The 17,450-nt window shown below is 40.2% G+C and overlaps 1 protein-coding gene across 3 annotated transcripts in view; it reads right to left on the bottom strand.

The window, feature by feature from the left end:
* Positions 1-17,450, bottom strand: part of PPIP5K1 (diphosphoinositol pentakisphosphate kinase 1) — a 488,970-nt gene that overhangs the window by 28,478 nt on the left and 443,042 nt on the right. The window lies entirely within an intron of this gene.

Genomic DNA, 17,450 nt, shown 5'->3' with positions numbered 1-17,450 from the left:
TATTCTACCCAAAATTAATTTATGTTTTATCTTGAAAATGTCCCTCCAGGGCTACGTATTACATTATTGACTCTTACAGAAAGCCTTATAAAAAGGTTGAGAAAGTCACGTTTGATGTATTATATAACAAATGTCACAATGTCCTGGTAAATGGGAGTGTTTGAGAAGAGCAACTAAATCATCATAGAGTAATGAGCAGGCTGGGAATTCAACAGATAAAAATGACCATTGAGCAAACAGCATCTTGGATAAGATTAAAGGGCCATTATAGTAGAAACGTTTTATGATCTAATTTGTTTTTATCACTAGTGACCCTGCAACTCTGTGTGTTTAACACACAAAGTACAGATGGGGAGCCGCAGAGCACTGCTGATCCTGAATAGAAAATGCCACTAACTCAATCAGAATAGCATTCCTTGAAATCATAATTGTGGTCATTTAAATAAAACAAATCAAAGACATTTTATCATAATTTAAGTTATCTACTCATGGTCACATGACCAAGAAGGAATATACAGCTAAATAATAATAAAAGAGGAAACACGAAATGCCTACTAGCAATAACATATTCTTTATCTGAACTAAACAGTGACAGCCTGTAATAGTGCATATATACACACACACGCATATATATATTTTTTTTTAAATAATTAATTGTGAATTCTACCATCTACATTCAAGGAATATGAAAGAGCATACATTTTGTTTTTTAGCTTACTTCTTTTATCAAATTTGCTTAAAGGGACACTCAAGTTAAATTAAATTTTCATGATTCAGATACAGCATATCATTTTAAACAACTTTCCAATTTACTTCCATTAAAAAAAATGTGCACAGTCTTATATTTACAATGTCTGAGTCACCAGCTCCTACTGAGCATGTGCAAGAATTCACAGACTATACGTATATGTATTTGTGATTGGCTGACTGCTATCACATGGTACAAGGGGAGTGGAAATATACATAACTTTCAAATTTGTTATAAAAAAATCTACTACTCATTTGATGTTCAGACTAAGTGCTATTACATTGTCTTGTTATCTTGCATTTGTTGATTATGCAAATCTAATGTGTTGACTGGTCCTTTAATTCCCATTGTATTCTATGTTGAAGAGATACCTAGGTAGGTATCTGGATCACTACATGGCAGGAAATTGTGCTGCCATCTAGTGCTCTTGCAAATGGATAACATTCTTGCAAAACTGTTGCCATACAGCTTTTCAGCAAAAGATACCAAAGGAACAAAAAACACTGATAATAGAAGTAAATTAGAAAGTTGTTTAAAATTGCAAACTCTATCTGATTCCTGACAGACAAAATGTGGGTTTCATATTTCCTTTAAAACTCAGAACAGAAGTTTAGTCAGGTATTTCAAATGCTACATTCAGCCACATAACCACCTGAGCAATCTCACTTTCTCATATAACAAACAATAAAAGTTCTTAAATTATATAAATTGAGAGGAAATATGTAAAATAAATAAATAAATATTTTTTTTCACAGATGAAACATACGCATCTAGGTAAATCCTACCTAAGTAGCCACAATGCAATGCACATAAATATGAGGCCAAACTGTGACAACTAACATTAGAAAATATAAAGCATTTAGATTTTACATATAGGGCTGCAATAGTTGCTCTTGCCCCTTTAAACATTTCATGTGGTTCTCTTTAGATTACATTAAAGGGCCATAATACCCAAATGTTTAAACACGTGAAAGTGATGCAGCATAGCTGTAAAAAGCTGACTAGAAAATATCACCTGAACATCTCTATGTAAAAAAGAAAGATATTTTACATAAAAAGTTCCTCAGTAGCCACCTCCCATTGTAAAGGATTTCTAAGCATCATATTAGTGTGTCTGTCCTGGGACAACTGAAAGGATGAGCTTCGTGCACTCTCATATTATTTCACCAATCAGGTAAAGGAAGCTTACTATGAAATCTCATGAGAGTTAAGTCAAATCTCATGAGATCACAGTAAGAGTTCATGACGTCAGCACTGCTGATGCCGATTGGCTGCTGTTCATTTCTTCATTTTTTTACCTGCAGCTGGGAGCAGCTGAGTATAACTTTTTACACAGAACTTACTCTGCTGAGCTGAGGAGATTGTGAGGTAAAATATCTTCCTTTTTTTACATAGAGATGCTCAGGTGATATCAGCTTTTTACAGTTATACTTCATCAGTTTTAAGTGATTTAGCATATGAGTATTATGTGCCTTTAATTAAAGAATTTTTTAAGCAAAATATATTCTCCAAACATGATATGGATTTTTTAAAATGAATGCTTATTTTGTAGCAATAAAACAGGTTATCACTCCATGCCAGAACAAAAACTGCCTCTAGTATTTGGCTGTTTTTTTTTACTGTGCTATCTAAATATATAGAAGACATCATGTCTATATGCTGTTTGTTGCAAAGGAGAATACGTGTGCTGCTGTGGGCAGGTCTTATACAAAAGCAGGGTAAGTATATATTAGGTAGAATAGATTGATACTTGAAATGAATTAACTACATTAAATGTATCACACCGATGTGGTCCTCTGTTTTATCACATTAATGTTCTAAACCACAATCCCTTGGCTGCCAGAGAGGGCTATAATGTATTCAGTAACAATGCATTTAAACTGTGCCTATTAGCCAATACTTTAAAGGGACAATAAACACTAAATAAATGATAGACAGAATTGAGTATTCAAATAAAAGATTAGTCTGAGAATAACATGTAGATGTAGTTTTTAAAGTTTCATTAGCTGTTTAAATAATAACAAAATAAGTGTAAAGTTTTAGAGTCTTTAAAACAATGGGAGCTGCCATGTTGTAACTTGTGTTACCTTCTCTGCTGTGACCAATTAGGGACAGTTATAAATAGGTCACTAGAGTGTGCAGCCAATGGCTGTGTGGAATATAATAGTGTTCTTCACTTCCATTTCTAACAGGAACTGAAAAGCTCACAATTTCGGAATTGCAATAGCAGAAAAAGGGGGACAAAACAAATAATGAAAGTATAATGAAGACTTTTTAATATTTATACGATTTATCATTTTATATTACCATCTTCAAAGTGTTTAATGTCCCTTTAATGGGGACCCAACACAACAATTATAACAATTAGTTGACAAAATGTTTAAAGAAAAGTGAAATCACCCTACAAGGTAAGTAACAAAACCTTTCCTTGAAACAAAGTCTATGTCCTGTATATGTTGTACTGCTCCCCAATAGCATCACCACCAAACAATAACTTGCTTTGCACTCACTGCTATCAAATAGTATAGTTCAGAAAGCCCTCAATTTTCTTACCATTAAGGTATTTATATATATATATATATAATATATATATATATATATAATATATATATAATATATATATATATATATATATATATATATATACACAGCTAGGCAGATAATGTGCTGTAAATTACCATTGTCATAGCTAATAAAACATGCAGTCAGCTGTAACAGGGTATAAAATATAGATTATAGATAATAATCATTTTCACTCAGTAGCATGCAGAACTACCCAATTCAGACAATGACATGCATTACTAATATCAGTACATTATAAAAGAATGAAATTATCTTCAGCCTGACAACAGCAAATTAGTGTAGGTAAATAACACTACTTTATATACAAATTGTGATGCATTATTACACATTCAAAACGATCAGAAGATTTCAGGACTGTAGGGTGAAAGTACTGTGTCATTATAAAAAAATGTTAGGTTAAAAGGACAGTCAACTCCAAAAATGTTATTGTTTAAAAATATAGATAATTCCTTTATAACCCATTCACCAGTTTTGCATAACCAACACAGTTATATTAATATACTTTTTACCTCTGTGATTACCTTGTATCTAAGCATCTTCTGACAGTCCCCTGATCACATGACTATTTATTTATTATCTATTGACTTGCACTAGCCAGTTAGTGCAGTGTCAGCCACAACTTCACGGGTGTGGGTACAATGTCATCTATATGGCCTACATAAACTCTTGTGAAAAGCCTAAAAAAAAGCATGTGATAGAGTCCTGTCTGTAGTGGCTTAGAAACAAGCAGAAATGTAGAGGTTTGAATGTCATAAAGTATATTAATATAACAATGTTGTTTGTGCAAAGAACTGAAGAATATGCAGAGTCTTCACTTTGGGACAGGGAAAACCCAGAACCGCAGATCAAGACAGATACGTTTTCAACAGTTTGTGGTAAATTCGACTGGTAACAGGCTTTGTAGCCTGAACCGATGTATCAATAACCGTCTCAGAAAATCCCCTCCAAGACACGACAAAGAGTTCAATCTTCATGCAGTCAGTTTCAGAGAATCTAGATTTTGGTAGAAGAAAGGACCCTGAGCCAGAAGCTCCGGCCTCTGAGGTAACTGCCACAGAGGAGCAGATGACATTCTCACTAGATCCGCATACCAAGTCTGGCGTGGACATGATGGAGCTAGCAGAGCCCTGAAATTCCCTCCTATTTGGTTCGAGCTATGACTCGGGGAAGAACAACAATTGGAGAAAAGAGATGTACTAGATTGAAGTGCCATGGAACTGCTAAAGCGTCCCCCAATTCTGCTTGAGGATCTCTGCATCTCAATCCGTATCTTGGCAGTTTGGCATTGAGACGGGAAGCCATCAGTTCTATCTCCGGACACCCCCAACTGCAGGTGATCTCGCAGAACACATCCTGGTTTAGAGACCATTTCCCTGAGTGGAGAGTCTGTCTGCTTAGAAAATCCCCTTTCCAATTGTGCACACCTGGAATGTGGAAAGCTAAAATCGGACATTGATATGTCTCTGCCCATTGAAGAATATGAACCTCTGTTATCGCCAGAGAACTGTGAGTTCTGCCCTGGTGGTTGACATAGACCACCGTTGTGATGTTGTCCGATTAGAATTAAATAAAACAGGCGGAACACGACTGCAGAGCATTGAAATGGCCCTTAGTTCTAGAATGTTGATCCCCTGTGCTCTTAGGGAACTCCACACTGCACCCCAACCTATCCGGCTTACATCTGTTGTTATAATCTCCCATGATGGGCAAAGAAAGCAAATGCCCCGACTTACAGGTTCCTAAAAAAGCCACCAGGAGAGAGATTCTCTTGTCCCGGAATCCAGGGAAATTATCTGAGACAGGTCTAAGTGAATCCCGTTCCATTGTCTGAGCATACATAATTGTACAGGTCTAAGATGAAAGTGAGCAAAAGGAATAGCATCCAAAGCAGCCACCATAAGACCTACCACCTCTATTGCACTGAGCACCGAAGACCATGGAATGGATTGAGGAGGCAGACAGTCTGAAGTTTCTCCCTGCGCTGGTCTGTGAGATAAATGCAAATATTGACAGAATATATTATAATCCCAATGAAGCTTACTCTCATATTGGGAACGAGAGAGCTCTTTTCCAAATTTACCTTCAAGCCATGTGTCCAAGGAAACCAAAGTAGTTTCTCTGTGAGAAGATTTATTAACTGTAAAGATGGAACTTGAACCAAGATATCGTCCAAGTAAGGCGCCACAGCAATCCCTTGCAGTATCACTACCGCATGGAAAGTCACTAGGACCTTTGTAAAGATCGTCTGAGCTGTAGCTAAGCCAAATGGAATAGCTATGATATGGAAAGTGAGGTGTCCAGAAAGGCAAACAAAGGTATTGATAATGATCTCTGTGAATGGGGATGTGTAAATTTGCATTCTTCAGATCTATGGTAGTCATGAACTGGCACTCCTGGGCAAGGGGAACAATGGACCTGATGGTTTCCATCTTGAAGGAAAGAAAGAATAGGTCAGAAAATTCCCTTCTTTTTGGGAACTATAAACTGAATTTGAATAATACCCTTTCCCCCCTCTCTGCCTGGGGAAATGGGACAATAACCCCCAATGGACAGTAGGTCCTCCACACAGCGTAGGAAGGCTGTCCTTTCTCTTTTGTTCTGACTAAAAGAACGAAAATTACCTCCAGGACATCCCTTAGATTTAGCCTTCTTATACTGAGGTAGGAAGGACCCCTTACCACCAGTGATAGTAGAAATAGAGTCTAATCCTGGTCCAAATAAGGTCGCCAGTGATAGGAGCCTTGACATGTGTCTGGTGAAAAGGACTTTAAAAAGAGAGTCCTTTGGTCGAGTACAGTAAAACCAGACGTCTTAGTATTCAGGCAAGTAACTTGGTTGATCATGTCACAAATAAAGGAATTGGCCGTTTTTAGTTCCTGAATGCTGTCCTGAATGTCCTTTAATGGAGACTCGACCGAAATCAATCCAGATAAGGAATCACACCAAAATTTGGCAGCTCCCACCACCGCAATATCTACAGTAGGTTGGAAAAGTAAGAATACTTGAAGAAAAATCCCTCTAATTTCCTATCCATAGGATTTTTAAAGGAAGTACTATTAAAGGAAGTACTATTCTCTAGCGGAATATTAGTGTGTTTTGCCAGAGAGGAAATAGCACCGTCCACCTAAGGAACAGTATTCCATTCTTCTAAATGGTTATCTGGGACAGGAAACATTTTCATGAAATTGGGAGAAGGGGAAAAAACATAATTTATGCTTACCTGATAAATTTATTTCTCTTGTAGGGTATCCAGTCCACGGATCATCCATTACTTATGGGATATTCTCCTTCCCAACAGGAAGTTGCAAGAGGATCACCCACAGCAGAGCTACTATATAGCTCCTCCCCTCACTGTCATATCCAGTCATTTGACCGAAACAAGACGAGAAAGGAGAAACCATAGGGTGCAGTGGTGACTGTAGTTTAATTAAAATTTAGACCTGCCTTAAAAGGACAGGGCGGGCCGTGGACTGGATACACTACAAGAGAAATAAATTTATCAGGTAAGCATAAATTATGTTTTCTCTTGTTAAGTGTATCCAGTCCACGGATCATCCATTACTTATGGGATACCAATACCAAAGCTAAAGTACACGGATGATGGGAGGGACAAGGCAGGATTAAACGGAAGGAACCACTGCCTGAAGAACCTTTCTCCCAAAAACAGCCTCAGAAGAAGCAAAAGTATCAAATTTGTAACATTTTGAAAAGGTGTGAAGCGAAGACCAAGTCGCAGCCTTGCAAATCTGTTCAACAGAGGCCTCATTTTTAAAGGCCCAGGTGGAAGCCACAGCTCTAGTAGAATGAGCTATAATCCTTTCAGGGGGCTGCTGTCCAGCAGTCTCATAGGCTAAACAAATTATGCTCCGAAGCCAAAAGGAAAGAGAGGTTGCCGAAGCTTTTTGACCTCTCCTCTGTCCAGAGTAAACGACAAACAGGGAAGATGTTTGGCGAAAATCTTTAGTAGCTTGTAAGTAAAAACTTCAAGGCACGGACTACGTCCAGATTATGTAAAAGGACGTTCCTTCTTTGAAGAAGGATTGGGACACAATGATGGAACAAAAATCTCTTGATTGATATTCTTGTTAGAAACCACCTTAGGTAAAAACCCAGGTTTGGTACGCAGAACTACCTTATCTGCATGAAAATCAGATAAGGAGAATCACATTGTAAGGCAGATAGCTCAGAGACTCTTCGAGCCGAGGAAATAGCCATCAAAAACAGAACTTTCCAAGATAAAAGTTTAATATCAATGGAATGAAGGAGTTCAAACGGAACTCCTTGAAGAACTTTAAGAACCAAGTTTAAGCTCCACGGGGGAGCAACAGTTTAAAACACAGGCTTAATTCTAACCAAAGCCTGACAAAATGCCTGGACGTCTGGAACCTCTGCCAGACGCTTGTGCAAAAGAATAGACAGAGCAGAAATCTGTCCTTTTTAAGAACTAGCTGATAATCCTTTGTCCAAACCCTCTTGGAGAAAGGACAATATCCTAGGAATCCTAACCTTACTCCATGAGTAATTCTTGGATTCACACCAATAAAGATATTTACGCCATATCTTATGGTAGATTTTCCTGGTGACAGGCTTTCGTGCCTGTATTAAGGTATCAATGACTGACTCTGAGAAGCCACGCCTTGATAGAATCAAGCGTTCAATCTCCATGCAGTCAGTCTCAGAGAAATTAGATTTGGATGATTGAAAGGACCTTGTATTAGAAGGTCCTGCCTCAGAGGCAGGAGTCCATGGTGGAAAGGATGACATGTCCACTAGGTCTGCATACCAGGTCCTGCGTGGCCACGCAGGCGCTATCAGAATCACCGATGCTCTCTCCTGCTTGATTTTGGCAATCAGTCGAGGGAGCAGGGGAAACGGTCGAAACACATAAGCCAGGTTGAAGAACCAAGGAGCTGCTAGAGCATCTATCAGCGTCGCTCCCCGGGTCCCTGGACCTGGATCCGTAACAAGGAAGCTTGGCGTTCTGGCGAGACGCCATGAGATCCAGTTCTGGTTTGCCCCAACGATGGATCAGTTGAGCAAACACCTCCGGATGGAGTTTCCCACTCCCCCGGATTGAAAAGTCTGACGACTTAGAAAATCCGCCCTCCCAGTTCTCTACGCCTGGGATGTGGATCGCTGACAGGTGGCAAGAGTGAGACTCTGCCCAGCGAATTATCTTTGAGACTTCTAACATCGCTAGCGAACTCCTGGTTCCCCCTTGATGGTTGATGTAAGCCACAGTCGTGATGTTGTCCGACTGAAATCTGATGAACCTCAGGGTTGCTAACTGAAGCCAAGCTAGAAGAGCATTGAATATTGCTCTTAACTCCAGAATATTTATTGGGAGGAGTTTCTCCTCCTGAGTCCACGATCCCTGAGCCTTCAGGGAGTTCCAGACATGCGCCCCAACCTAGAAGGCTGGCATCTGTTGTTACAATCGTCCAATCTGGCCTGCGAAAGGTCATACCCTTGGACAGATGGACCCGAGATAGCCACCAGAGAAGAGAATCTCTGGTCTCTTGATCCAGATTTAGTAGAGGGGACAAATCTGAGTAATCCCCATTCCACTGACATAGCATGCATAATTGCAGCGGTCTGAGATGCAGGCGCGCAAATTGCACAATGTCCATTTCCGCTACCATTAAGCCGATTACTTCCATGCACTGAGCCACTGACGGCCGTGGAATGGAATGAAGGACACGGCAAGCATTTAGAAGTTTTGATAACCTGGACTTCCGTCAGGTAAATTTTCATCTCTACAGAATCTATAAGAGTCCCTAGGAAGGTGACTCTTGTGAGTGGGGATAGAGAACTCTTTTCCACGTTCACTTTCCACCCATGCAACCTCAGAAATGCCAGAACTATCTCTGTATGAGACTTGGCAATTTGAAAGCTTGACGCCTGTATCAGGATGTCGTCTAGATACAGAGCCACCGCTATGCCTCGCGGTCTTAGAACCGCCAGAAGTGAGCCCAGAACCTTTGTAAAAATTCTCGGGGCTGTGGCCAACCCGAAGGGAAGAGCTACAAATTGGTAATGCCTGTCTAGAAAGGCAAACCTTAGGAACCGATGATGATCTTTGTGAATCGGTATGTGAAGGTAGGCATCCTTTAAGTCCACTGTGGTCATGTACTGACCCTCTTGGATCATGGGTAGGATGGTCGGAATAGATTCCATTTTGAATGATGGAACTCTGAGGAATTTGTTTAAGATCTTTAGATCCAAGATTGGTCTGAAGGTTCCCTCTTTCTTGGGAACCACAAACAGATTTGAATAAAACCCCTGTCCCTGTTCCATCCGCGGAACCGGATGGATCACTCCCATTACTAGGAGGTCTTGCACACAGCTTAGGAATGTCTCTCTCTTTATCTGGTTTGCTGATAACCTTGAAAGATGGAATCTCCCTTGTGGAGGAGAAGCTTTGAAGTCCAGAAGATATCCCTGAGATATGATCTCCAACGCCCACGGATCCTGAACATCTCTTGCCCACGCCTGGGCGAAGAGAGAAAGTCTGCCACCCACTAGATCCGTTTCCGGATAGGGGGCCGTTCCTTCATGCTGTCTTGGGGGCAGCAGCAGATTTTCTGGCCTGCTTGCCCTTGTTCCAGGACTGGTTAGGTTTCCCAGGCCTGTCTGGAATGAGCAACAGTTCCCTCTTGTTTTGAAGCGGAGGAAGTTGATGCTTGCTCCTGCCTTGAAATTTCGAAAGGCACGTAAAATTAGACTGTTTGGCCTTTGATTTGGCCCTGTCCTGAGGAAGGGTATGACCCTTGCCTCCAGTAATGTCAGCAATAATTTCCTTCAAGCCAGGCCCGAATAAGGTCTGCCCCTTGAAAGGAATGTTGAGTAACTTAGACTTTGAAGTCACGTCAGCTGACCAGGATTTAAACCATAGCGCCCTACGTGCCTGGATGGCGAATCAGGAATTCTTAGCCGTTAGTTTAGTCAAATGAACAATGGCATCAGAAACAAATGAGTTAGCTAGCTTAAGCGTTCTAAGCTTGTCAATAATTTCCTCCAATGGAGCTGTATGGATGGCCTCTTCCAGGGCCTCAAACCAGAATGCCGCCCGCAGCAGTGACAGGCGCAATGCATGCAAGGGGCTGCAAAATAAAACCTTGTTGAATAAACATTTTCTTAAGGTAACCCTCCAATTTTTTATCCATTGGATCTGAAAAAGCAACAACTGTCCTCAACCGGGATAGTGGTACGCTTTGCTAAAGTAGAACTGCCCCCTCCACCTTAGGGACCGTCTGCCATAAATCCCGTGTAGTGGCGGTCTATTGGAAATATTTTTCTAAATATAGGAGGTGGGGAAAAGGGCACACCGGGTCTATCCCACTCCTTGCTAATAATTTCTTTAAAGCCTTTTAGGTATAGGAAAAAAAGTCAGTACAAACCCGTATCTATCCAGCTACACAATTTCTCTGAATTGCAACTGTGTTACAGTCATTCAGAGCAGCTAATACCTCCCCAAGCAATACACGGAGGTTCTCAAGCTTAAATTTAAAATTAGAAATCTCTGAATCAGGTTTCCCCGAGTCAGAGATGTCCACCCACAGAATGAAGCTCTCCGTCCTCATGTTCTGCATACTGTGACGCAGTATCAGACATGGCTCTTACAGCATTTGCGCGCTCTGTATCTCTCCTAACCCCAGAGCTATCGCGCTTGCCTCTTAATTTAGGCAATCTAGATAATACCTCTGACAGGGTATTATTCATGATTGCAGCCATATCCTGCAAGGGTAATCGCTATGGGCGGTCTCTGAGTGTATTGGCGCCATATTAGCGTGCGTCCCTGAGCGGGAGGCGAAGGGTCTGACACGTGGGGAGAGTTAGTCGGCATAACTTCCCCCTCGACAGAACCCTCTGGTGATAATTTCTTTCATAGATAAAGACTGATCTTTACTGTTTAAGGTGAAATCATACATTTAGTACACATTCTCCTATGGGTCTCCACCATGGCTTTCAAACATAATGAACAAGTAGGTTCCTCTGTATCAGACATGTTTAAAACAGACTAGCAATGAGACTAGCAAGCGTGGAAAACACTTAAAACCAGTTTACAAAGCAATATAAAAAAACGTTACTGCGCCTTTAAGAAACACAAATTTTGTCCAAATTTGAAATAACAGTGAAAAAAGGCAGTTACACTAACGAAATTTTACAGTGTATGTAACAAGTTAGCAGAGGCATTGCACCCACTTGCAAATGGATGATTAACCCCTTAATACCAAAAACGGAATAACAAATGACAAAAACGTTTTTTTAAACAGTCACAAACAACTGCCACAGCTCTACTGTGGCTTTTTACCTCCCTCAATACGACTTTTGAAGCCTTTTGAGCCCTTCAGAGAAGGTCCTGGAACAAGCAGGAAGAAGCTGGGATGTCTGTGTCTGTAATTTTTGCTGCGCAAAAAAGCCCTAAAATAGGCCCCTCCCCACTCATATTACAACAGTGGAAAGCCTTCAGGAACTGTTTTCTAGGCAAAAGTTCAAGCCAGCCATGTTGAAAAAACTAGGCCCCAATAAGTTTTATCACCAAACATATATAAAAAACGATTAACACATGCCAGTAAACGTTTTAAAATACACTTTTATAGAGAGTATGTATCACTAGTTAATAAGCCTGATACCAGTCGCACTATCTCTGCATTTAAGGCTTTACTTACATTACTTCGGTATCAGCAGCATTTTCTAGCAAATTCCATCCCTAGAAAAATATTTTAACTGCACATACCTTATTGCAGGAAAACCTGCACGCTATTCCCCCTCTGAAGTTACCTCACTCCTCAGAATATGTGAGAACAGCAAAGGATCTTAGTTACTTCTGCTAAGATCATAGAAAATGCAGGCAGATTCTTCTTCTAAATACTGCCTGAGATAAACAGTACACTCCGGTACCATTTAAAAATAACAAACTTTTGATTGAAGAAATAAACTAAGTATAAAACACCACAGACCTCTTATGACCTCCATCTTTGTTGAGAGTTGCAAGAGAATGACTGGATATGACAGTGAGGGGAGGAGCTATATAGCAGCTCTGCTGTGGGTGATCCTCTTGCAACTTCCTGTTGGGAAGGAGAATATTTCATAAGTAATGGATGATCCGTGGACTGGATACACTTAACAAGAGAAAGGGACCCCAGGTTTCTCCCATTCCTTGGAAATAGTGTCCGCCTTCAAAGAAGGTACTGGAAACACTTCAGGGGTCTTTAATTTAGGCCTAAAAACCATATCCAGCTTGTGTATTGGTTTTCAATCAGTTGGTTTACTCAGGCATGTCAAACGTGGACAAAACATCATTAAGTAAAAACCTCAGGTGTTCAATCTTAAACCTGAAATTGATATCCTCTGAATCCTGAGCTTTCTCCCTGGAGGAGTTAGAGGAGGGCAGTTCTCCTTCAGAGCTAGCCGAGGAATTTTCCTCAACAGAAAGTTGAGCATGACTGCTTGCAGCCGCCTCAAGAGAGCTACTGGACTTAAACTCATGAGGAGCCATGTTTAACCTACCTACAAGAGGCATATCGCTCAGGGCAGCACTATAAGAACTGTGAGGATTGGGTCGCAGGGTACTGCTGGTGATCATAATTTGTTGCAGTACAGGCATATCAGGGCTTGCACAAACATGGGAGGCAGCATAATCCACTGGATTAGGAAGGACTGGTGACAGTGTCACAGGCATCTGGGTACTATGCTTCCCAGAATGAGACTGCAAGACAGTAGTAAGGCAAGCACTACAGAATTGAGCTGGAGGACACATTTTGTGCTCATTTTGCAAAGCATACATTTATTTGAATCAAACAAAGTAGCAGGGTCAATATCGTCTTGACTATTATAAGATATAGAGTGCTCAATAGCTAAAAAAGTATAAGTTTAACCTTCTCTTTAATCTCCTCTAAACTCCTTTAAAGCATTGCTAGGGATTTCTCACCACCTCCCAGTCCGGTCACCTATCATGCTGCTGCGGGCTCAGAGTGAAGATCGGGACACAGCGCGTGCGAAGATACGCGCCAAAAAAGGAGTGAGAACGGCGCCAAAAATAGCACAACATCATTGAGGCCTACAGAAGTCTATACCATTGAGGCCGTTATGGAAGACACCTGCAATATGCCCTAAACTGCGCTCGCTGTCCACAATACTCCTTCTAGCATTTAACAGCAGACTGAACTTCACTGGAGTCGTGCGGTCTTGTCTAAAGAAGTGACCCCTAGTACAAGGGCATGCACCGGATCACTGATATCATGAGATGTATCTGGAGCCGCTTGTAAAGTAGTACATCTAGATAGACTGTCATAGTAAGAAAATGTAAATCCCATTGTACTGCCCACCTCCACCGGAGAGTCCTAGTAGTAAACCAAAAATAAAGTTTGACCCTTTCCTTGTCCCTGTATCCAAACCACGAGTCCCATTCTAGCAACAAGCCAAATAGGGTAGAAAAGGAGAGTTCAGGAGAACCAGTTTAACGTTTTCCTCCAGTCTTGATCCTGCACTACAGAGTAAAACTCAGTGTAACTAACACAGGGTTTGTCTTTTCTTTAGACTTCCTGTCTGAGGAAGAAAAGCTCCTTTAACCCCAGTTATAGTAGAAATAATAGAATATGAAAAGAAACACAATAATCTACATTTAGACAACATATCAACATTCCAGGATTTAAGTTACAGAGCCCTCCTGGCAAGAATAGCTAAAGACATGCTTTTGACATAAATTTTCATAATATTAAACACAGTATCAGAAATAAAAGAATTTGGACTCTGAAGCAAACGTAATAGATTTACACTAACAGGGTCATCAGAAAACTGTTCTGAAAGACTGGACAACCAGTAAGTAGAAGCAGCATCTATATCAGCAATATAAATAGCTTGCCTGAGAATATAACCAGTATGTAGAAAGGCCCTTCTAAGAAAGTATTCTAAATTCCTGCATAAAGGGTCTTTAAAAAAAGTACTGTCTTCCAGAGGAATAATAGTACGTTTAGCTAGAGTGAGAACTGTGTTCCATAACTCTAGATTAGCAGCAGGTTAAGGATATACGTTTTTAAGCCTTGAAGAAGGATTAAAAGACACACCTGGCTTAGACCATTCCCTAGCAATCATGCAAGAGACAGCATCAGGCACAGGGAATTTTTTTTTTTTTAAATGATTACAATGTTTATCATCAGAAGATTTAGGATCTTAAACCCCTAAAGTGACTAAGAACTCTTCTCTGAACAGACCTTTTACGCTTATTTGAAGGTGGAAAAGCAGCCAAAGCCTCAGAGCAGCCTTGATGAATGATTTAATAGCAGGAGGCACCACATCAGCATTAACCTGTAATGAACAAAGAGTACGTTAATTAGTATCCAAAGAAACAGCATTAGTTTGATATGTATGCATCAACTATCTAAACATGTGCCACATAAATGAGCTGAAGAAGGCACTTCAGCTTTTTTACAATAAGCACATCTAATAAGGTAGAAAGGTGTTCAGGAGACTCAGTTTCTAAGGGTAAATTTAGGGACCGATTTTTGCTGCTCCATTATAGCATATAGCAAAGCAATGTAATAAACTCCTTATGAAAGCTCTTGAGGAAAGGAAACCATATACCCCCACCTAAGCAGCTTTACAGAAATAATGCACTCTATGCCGAGTTAAGCAAAAGAAGAAAACATAACTGTTTGAAGGTGGGCAAAACAACTGACTGTTTAAATGGCCGAAAACGCTCCAAAACCCGAAGAGTGCATAACTAAGAAAATGTGCTACCCGGCGTGCGTACATAAACGCACAGACTTGCTCTAACCCGCCAGTCAAAACCCAGTACACAAAACTAACCTGTAACTCCTAGAAGGCTAAGGAACATATGCTAACCCGACGAGCGTGACCTGACGTGCTGCAACCCGGTGTGCAAAAACAGGCCCGAAACAACAAAAAACCAAGCTCTAAAAAAAATAAAAAAACAACAACAACAAAAAAGCAAAGCAAGGGGAATAGTAAAGGATCTGTCCGGGGCAATATATATATATATATATATATAGATATATATATATATATAGATATAAACAAAACTTTTAAAAAGTGCCTATAATAAAGCTAAATCAGTGTCTACATAATAAAACCCATAGGCACTCTTTCACTAACAAAAAAGTAGCAGACAGGTCAAACCAGTACTGAAACATATAAGCATGAGTTTATGGAATAGGAGTATAATGTAGATCTATATAGAGAGGCAAGAAGACCTCCCTGCGACCGATTACAGAGGGCCTTTTGAAGGATTTCCAATGAGGCGAAATCATAGAATCATAAACCATTACCCCAAATACATCCCTCTGACAAGCACTATACTCAACAGAGACTGAAAACCTCTTTCTCTGAAGAATCAAACACACATCTTCATTCTTCAACCAGCTCCAGCGGAGGCAAAAGTAAGACTGAGGTATGTGTGAGGTGGGGTGTGGACTCTTAGCCTCCTCATAGTGGTAGAGAAGGGTAATTCCCATGAGTATGGATTGTGGACTCTAACCACCAGTATGAAAAAATATGTCATGCTCTGTCCAATCTATTTATGTTTAATTTTGACTTTACTGTTTCTTTAAGATTTATATGTAAATGAGACCAAGCAATACTGTCAAAGCTCTACCAGACCTTTACGTAAATCAGAATGCACACTCTGCTTTGTTACAATGAAGCAGCATAATAACTAGTGATCTTTTCTAATCAACATTTTAAAACATCTAGGGACATATTCTAAATCAAGTAGACTTATAGAATTAGTGTGTCAGTAAAATAAATGAATAAAATAAATAAAAGTTAACTTTATTAATAAACTGTCTATGCTATCATTCTTCTGTAATCTTTTCTAGCAAATGTACGCATATACGGAATGTATTCGTAAAATTGAGATAATCTATCGTTATATCTGTGCACAGTAATAATAATAATACCAAATAAGAAAAGCTAACACTGAAAGTTTCACCTTTGACTTTTTTGATCATAAAAGATTTTACTTCCATATAAAACATCAGTGAATCCACCTCAATTTATCATGCAACATAAAAACATTTAAACAAACGAAACCAGAAGTATCTAATTCTATAGCTAGGGTTGAATATAGAACATAGAGGGCTAGATTACAAGTGGTGGGCTTAAGTTAGCTCGGGTTGTGATAAGCAATATAGTGACCACATTACTAGTCAGGGCCAGTTACAGGCCGAGCCAGCTTGTCTTAGCCCCCACAGTCACCAGCATTTTTATTTGTGCCCTGCCCTGCCACTTACTGCCTTGCTGTGTTCTGTGCACGTCCTCTTGATGGTGTCTTTTGACATCAGCAGGTGCCTGTTTTGTGTGATTGTGGATGTCTGGGGTGCTTAGTCTGTACAAGTGGATGTCTGTGGATGTCCATGTGGTTGATTCTCCTCTGATAGTGCAGCTTATGTGTGATGACAAGTGTTCAGGTACCAGCTATTTTGAGTGATTGGGAGGGGGGAGAGGAGGGAGGGGGGTCAGACTATATATTCTCGGATGGGGAGGGGGGTAAATGAGGGAGGGGGGAGGGAGGGGGCAGTTACACTACAGAAAAATTACTGCAAACTGGGTTACTAGTAGACAGCTGCCAGTTCTTACTTATGGTGGCTAATAAGTAAAGGGGAGGTTTAGAGAGCTGTTTGGGGGGGATACTACCCACTGCAGAATATATATATATATATATATATAAATTATTAAAAAAATAAAAAGCCTTATATTTTCATAGTTGCAGACTTTCTGCCAGTACTTAAGATGGGGGTGACCATTGGGGGGGGGGGAGGGAAGAGAGCTGTTTGAGAGGGATCAGGGGGTGGATGTGTCAGGTGAAAGGGTAATCTCTACACTAAAGCTAAAATTAACCTTACAAGCTACCTAATTAACCCCTTCACTGCTGGGCATAATACAAGTGTGGTACACAGCCGCAATTAGCGGCCTTCTAATTACCAAAAAGAAATGCCAAAGCCATATATATGTGCTATTTCTGAACAAAGGGGATCCCAGAGAAGCATTTACAACCATTTGTGCCATGATTGCACAAGCTGTTTGTAAATAATTTCAGTGAGAAAACCTAGTTTGTGAAAAAGTTAATGATTTTTTATTTAATCGCATTTGGCGGTGA

Source organism: Bombina bombina, chromosome 6 (genome assembly GCF_027579735.1).
Source record: "Bombina bombina isolate aBomBom1 chromosome 6, aBomBom1.pri, whole genome shotgun sequence".
NCBI classification, from domain to species: domain Eukaryota; kingdom Metazoa; phylum Chordata; class Amphibia; order Anura; family Bombinatoridae; genus Bombina; species Bombina bombina.
This window is presented reverse-complemented; position numbering and strand designations above follow the sequence as displayed.